Raw genomic sequence first — 7,063 nt, 5'->3', positions numbered from 1 at the left:
AAACAGTTGTGGAAGATAGTTGGTAAACATTTATGAGATAGCAACCCAGGTTTACCCAGATTCTAATTGCTTTAATCTGCGTCTGGTTGTCTTTCTCAGTTTGTTTCTGAGCTAAAGTTGTTGCCTGAACGGTTCATATACGTTCAATATATAGGGTCTGAATCTTTGAAACTGGATCTTTGCAATATCTTTGTATCTTCTACATCTATTTCCACAAAAGTAAGATGTTGGTTAAAATATGTGTGTTTTTTTTTAACTTTCTATAAAATGAAATAATGAGATGTGGTATTATTAAAATGAGACATCTATCCACCAGAGATAAAAGGATGATAATGATAACACATGCCAGTATGCAGATCTCTTTAAAAACTTCAATAATGAACAAAACCAATACTGTATACACTTCAGTAAGCTATATAAATTTTAGATACTCTTTATTTCAAGAGAATAACAAATAAATCAACCCGACATGCCAAATGTTAAATAATTCAAAATAGAAAACAATAATGTAGACGGCAACCCAAAACTATAGGTATACTAGTACCAATTGATTTCAGGTTCCTGACTTGGGACAGACACACAAAAAAAAAGTGCCGGAGTAAAACATGTATGTTAACGCAGAATTTCTAATCTGGAACAGTGGTTTTAACTTAAGCTTGAAACAGTGGTTAAAAAGCACAACACAAGAACGAACTGTTCACCGTCAGTTGGATAGGGCCTGACCCATCCAAGCGGCGAACAACAATACAAGAAGCAAAAAGTACATGCAGGTTTAAAATTATTCGCAAAGCAAGCATATTTATTTCACCTACAGAGTCATTTCAGAAATACGTTTTCAGTCTTTACATTTAAAAGAGAGGCGAAAGCCAACAAAGCTGAAGGGATATTTAAACAAACAAAATTATACTAAACGCAACATAGAAAACCAATGACTGAGCAACACGAACCACAACAAAACAGAAAAAAAGTATCAACGTTTGTGTATGTGGCTTAGTAACTAGGGAAGGGTGAGGTTAACCGATCCCTTCCACCTTTTCGTGCTAAATTCCAGCAAATTTATATTTTTTTGACAATTACCAAAAGTAGTTTTTTGTACTGCAGCTTAAATGATTACAATTAAAGTAATGCATTTTAATACAAATAATTCGTAACACAAAATTTAGAAGACAAGTGACGTGGCATGATATTGAAATTGCACGAATTATCAGTTACTATATTTGGAAGTTAGAGATCACATGAAGAGTTCTAGCTACAGTATAAAGCTTACAAATACTGAATTACCCGACAATTTCACGATTTATGTTATGTATTGTTTGTACTTGTTTAGTTTGTGACTTAATTCTATGGATATTGTATGCTACTTCTGTTAGTACTGCATGGTTTAAACAGTCATGAAAAAAGACACCCATGTAATATTGCGAACCAAAAAGTCCGACTAAACCATGCACAGAAAACTTGAATGAATATAGAAAACTAGAAACCAGATGTAAAATTCATTTACTCCACGCACATGCAGAATAAATAAACAAGAGCATGTTTTTGCTCTTGTTTATTTAAACATGACATCTGAACAATAAATGTTGATCGTGATCAATACAAAAGACTCCAGATATATAGAAAATACTGTTGCAGCACCATCATCATTTCTTTTTTAACCATTACTTTACAATAAAACACCTTTATATATATCTACTGAAAATTCAAATACAATTAAACTGCATGCGTACATTAAATGCACAATACAAAAAGACTACGATAAGACTTATATAAATTAGAACTATTAGGTCAATTTTGATCATACAAACATGTCCTTTTTTCCTTATGAATCCTCTTACACCTCTTTTTGCAACCTTTTATTAATTGTTAAGTATAGGAAGGGTAAATAGTGCAGCTCCCAGGCACTTCTTATAAATCGTTGGTTTTTAATTGCTGGATAGTCGTTTATTTTCCCACAGGTTAGGATTTATGGAACCGTTAAAAGTCACAAAGATTAGTTTTTAATTTCAAACTTTTTAAAGAAGATCTATTTTAATAAATATTTAATTCAATATGACCTTTTTGCGACTTATTTACATGTACGAAAAAGACCTCTTTAATAATATTTGTACTTGCATGAAATCGCTTAAAGCAGGTATTTTGGAATAAAAGAGAAAACTTTTGAAATTTTGTTATTCACGTAATTATACATATATATATATGTGCACTTTCCGTTATCCGGCATGCTGTATTGCAGACATCTTTCCTAATCATGATTCCTTTCAAGTTTGACTTCAAAAAGACAAACATTTATCCTGAAAAGACATGCAATATACCATTCTTAAATGTATGTTGCACATTGGTCACCTTGTTTCAGATTAAATGAAATTCCATATAAAATATGATATATTAAAAATCCGTGGCATTTGTTTGCATATACATGACTAAATCGTTGCAAGACTGATGAGTTTGAAAGGAAGCGATTATGTCGTATTTGAGAAAATAAAATTGAAAAGTTGATAAATAAGCCCAACGTGTGTTTCTGGCGGTCACTTTTTTTGTCAGAATTGAAGAATATCAAGTTTGTTTAAACTGTTCCATTAATCTCGCAAGTGCGAAAAATCAAAAGGTCTTTTAAGACGCATGCCAGTAGCAATGTCTGGTAGCAATAGGTGCCAATGGTCCCATGGGCCAAATGGAGAATAGAAATACGTTTTCTGGGAAGACAAGCATATCATCAAACGTTTCTATATACACAATATATCGTAAACTAAACAGATACTGATAGTACTTTGCCAAAGTGTATTTTTTATCGTGTAATCTAAAAAAATATTATACATATAAAAGGGTGACCGAGTTTATTTTAAGCTAGTAGTTATAATTTAATGACAACGGTATGGAATATGGTCACTTAGGCTTCTCTCATTCTGCAGCAAACTTATGTCAAAGAGGGGCACCTGTTTAACTAGTACAGTCTTTTAAACGACAAATCTACAGTATATGGTAGAGAGTGAATATGCAAGAATTCAAACGTCGTTTAATGCTAAACCATAAATAAATCGAAATAGGTGGATAAACACATGTAACTACCCTCGAACACACCAGTATCCGCCTCGTTCACACACCAAAAGTAGCAGTATAAAATTTCGTCGATATAACATAGAGATTTCTGAGATATAAATTAAAAACATTACAGATCATTCGGCCATATAAGTTAACATTAGAATATACAAAACTAACGGTGTAGGAAATCTAATACGAAAAATATATGAGACAGAATTTACCCAAGATACCCGCATGTGAAATGTGACTTATTGACCTTTTTAAAAATATTATTGGTATTGAAGTTTTCCTCATATATAGCTTTCATACGCCAGACCAAAAACAACTTGCAAGAGAAAAGCAAATGATACGGTGATATAGGATTAAGATTTTGAGACCAAATTGGTCCTTTATCAACACTTTCCCACGGTAAAATTTTGACTGAAGGATTAAAGAAAACAGTAAGAACTTTCTGTGTTAACTAATTATCCTTGATAATCTTTCATTACAAAGTAGAATGATCTGCAGAGTGGTTGAAGTATAGTGACTGTGAATAGATTTTAGAGACGCCAATCCGATTAGGAACCTCCTGCCGATACGTCAGTATATAATCCTACTTTAATCCAATTCAAAATTTGGGGATAACTTGTACTTCGTACCTGATCTATTTGTCAAATCATATATTTACATTGCCAATAACTTATAATACAAGTGATACGGGCTTCTGTCACAATTTATCCACAAGGATATGTAAGTTGACAGGGTATATGGCCTATTCAGCATTATGGAGCCCAAATAATTGTTTAACCAAGGACTGATGTTTTTTTATCAGTTGTGGGATGATGCATCTGCTACTTTTAAAAATACACACCATGGCTTTCATCAGTACTATTATATTGTTTTAATGTTTTTACATCAGCAAACAGTTCAATAAATCAGCGACGAATCGGCATTTGTGTGAAAAAGCAAAGCAGGCCCAAAAATGCACAACTTTATAGCTGGCAACGGAATTGCAATGATACATATACATTTAAGTAAAAGTTACTAGTTGAGTATGAAATATTCAAATATAAAAGTAAATTACTAATATTATCTGGCTCTGTCAATCCATGGTCCTGGATATTTTTAGTAGACATCCCTACATCCTAAACACAGGCACTCGTCTCAGAAAAAAAATGTCCTATATACCTTTATATAACACCTTGTGTTATATAAAAAGGTGTTATATAAACGTATATAAAAAAAAATTCCGAGACGAGTGCCTGTGCTCCTAAATCATACTTTCGTTGCAGATGACATGGATTCCAATTTAAGTATCACATTATTGGGCGATTTAAATCTTGGCATATTGCTTAATTATCAAAATAACATTTGGTATGATCGCCAAAGAAGAGGCTACATTAAATAGAATGTAACAACTATGGGTCACCGTACGGCCTTCAACAATGACCAAAACTAATACTGCATAGTAAGCTATAAAAGGCCCGATATGACAAACGTAAAACAATCCAAACCAGAAAACCAACTGCCTAATGTATATACAAAGCAAAGAGAAAAACGAACATGATATACAGCAACAAACGATTACCAGTGAATTACGGGCTCCTGAGTTGGAACAGGCACCTACAGAAAATGGTGGGGTTAAATATTCTTGCTGGCACCACCCCTTCCTTGTCTTGTAACAATCTTGCAACATTACAAACTTACATGACCGCATTACCGCGTGGCAGCATCTGTATTGTATGTTATGTTGTCTGATTGGTCGTGAATGCAACATCATAATTATAGAAGATAAATATGCTGATGTAGGTTTTAGAATTATTGATGTTTTGACACATTTAAGCAATACATTTACCAAGACGGAAATATATGTATACCAATAAGGACGTGTGTTGTATGTTAATCATAAATCCTTGATATCTAGTAAAATAAATTGCTTCGCTGAGCGCAGCCTGATACAACCGCAGGGGTTAAACCCTGAACAGCAGGGCCAAATTTGGACACAATATTTAATCTTGATACTGTCTGAATTTGGATTGTGATCAAATTTTGACATAGTATAGGTTTCTGACACAAAATAAATGACAAGATCTTACAAATCTATTTTGCAATACTGTGCAATTAAAGATTCTTCTTGAAATCAAAAATTTGAAATTCGAAAAATTTTGAGAAAAAAAATAATGAACCTCTTAAAAAAATTGGAACCCCCAAACTTTTTGAATCCTCCCTTTGAGCAATTACCCCTACACTCAATCCCAGCCTTTGTAGTATGGTGTCTTGTAGTACAACTTCATAGAGATCCATACTCTTAAACACAAGTTATTGGCCTGCTTGTTTTTGGCCCCTTTTTGGCCCTTAATTCCTAAACTGTTGGCACCATAACCCCCAAAATGAATCCACACAAGTTATTGGCCTGCTTGTTTTTGGCCCCTTTTTGGCCCTTAATTCCTAAACTATTGGCACCATAACCCCCAAAATGAATCCAAACCTTCTATTTGTTGTATTAAATATTGTGGTATAATATCAGAGCAATTGAAATACTTATACACAAGTTATTATCCTGAAAGTAGAAAAATGTTTGTTTTGGTCCCCCTTTGGGCCCCTAATTCCTAAACGATTGGAACCAGCATCCCCAAAATCAATCTCAACCTTCCCTTTGTGGTATTGAACCATCTTATTAAATTTCATAGAGATCCATTCACATAATTTCATAAACTAAAGTTATTGTCCGGAAACCAAATGTGTCTTCGGACGACATCATACCATTATACGGTCCCATAATTTTTTTTTGCGGTCGTATAAAAACCAACAGATTACATACATTATCATTAGTATGAGGCAACCATTGAAAGCTGCACAGAACAACCACTTGCATATCTTGTGGACAAATTGTGACCGAAGCCCGTGGGTCTGTATGCCATTTTGTGCTTCTTTGTTGCATGTTTTTATGTCACCAGTTTTTTTGTGATTAGGATTATAGCACAATGTTGACTGCTGTATTATTGACATTTTTATCTATTATGTCTATTTGTTTTGTTCACGTATCGTTGTCAATTTAATGGAATTTGATGCGACTGTCACACAAGTGAGAGGTTAAGCTAGCTATAAAACCAGGTTCAATCCACCTTTTTCTACATAAGAAAATGCCTGTACCAAGTCAGGAATATGACAGTTGTTATTCATTCGTTTGATGTGCTTTTAAGCTTTTGATTTTGCCCTTTGATTAGGGACTTTCCGTTTTATATTTTCCTCGGAGTTCAGTATTTTAGTGATTCTACTTTCTTTCCCTTAAAGATAGCGATGATTCTAAAAATATAACACTCATGACACTAAATATTTTCTTTAATTTTTCGAAAAAAAAATCACTAAATGAAACGAGGATACTTTTCAGTATGGTAATTTGTCTATACAATAAATGAATCATACATGTTCATAACATTCAGGCTTCACTATGAATGGGCTGTTGTATCATACAACCATTGTATTAAACAAATACGGACACAAAGACGTTTATCTGTAAAAATTAACATTGAACAATAAGATGTAACCTTACATCATATTATCTACAACTTTGTACTGAATTTATAATTATGTCTTATCCTCTACTGAGTCAAAAAATAAAAATAAGTTAGGTGGGCGTTATTGTTACGGGTATATGTATATTATCATATACTCTGCTGTTTACATGATTAAGAACTTAAAATCTAGTTCAATATGTTATATATTTAATATGAAAAATTAGTCAGCTAAATTTGTTTCAAATTTTTATTTGATTTTTGGATTAGTCGTAATTCATAGTACTTTAAGATTCTTTCAAGCTCGAAACGATTTTCATGTAAATTATAATCTAATGTTTAAAGAAAACATAGTATTGTTTGATTAAGTGACATTATTACATTATAGATACACATTCCTACAATATTTCTACTCTACAATTTCAGAGAGGCGCAAATGTCTTTGGACAAAAAACCCAGAACGTTGTATAGAGGACACCATTCATCTGATGACCTAATAAATAACTTAGGTTACATTATACCTCAACAAT

The sequence above is a fragment of the Mytilus edulis genome, chromosome 1 (genome assembly GCF_963676685.1).
Source record: "Mytilus edulis chromosome 1, xbMytEdul2.2, whole genome shotgun sequence".
Classification (NCBI taxonomy): domain Eukaryota; kingdom Metazoa; phylum Mollusca; class Bivalvia; order Mytilida; family Mytilidae; genus Mytilus; species Mytilus edulis.
Note: the sequence above shows the minus strand (reverse complement) of the source record.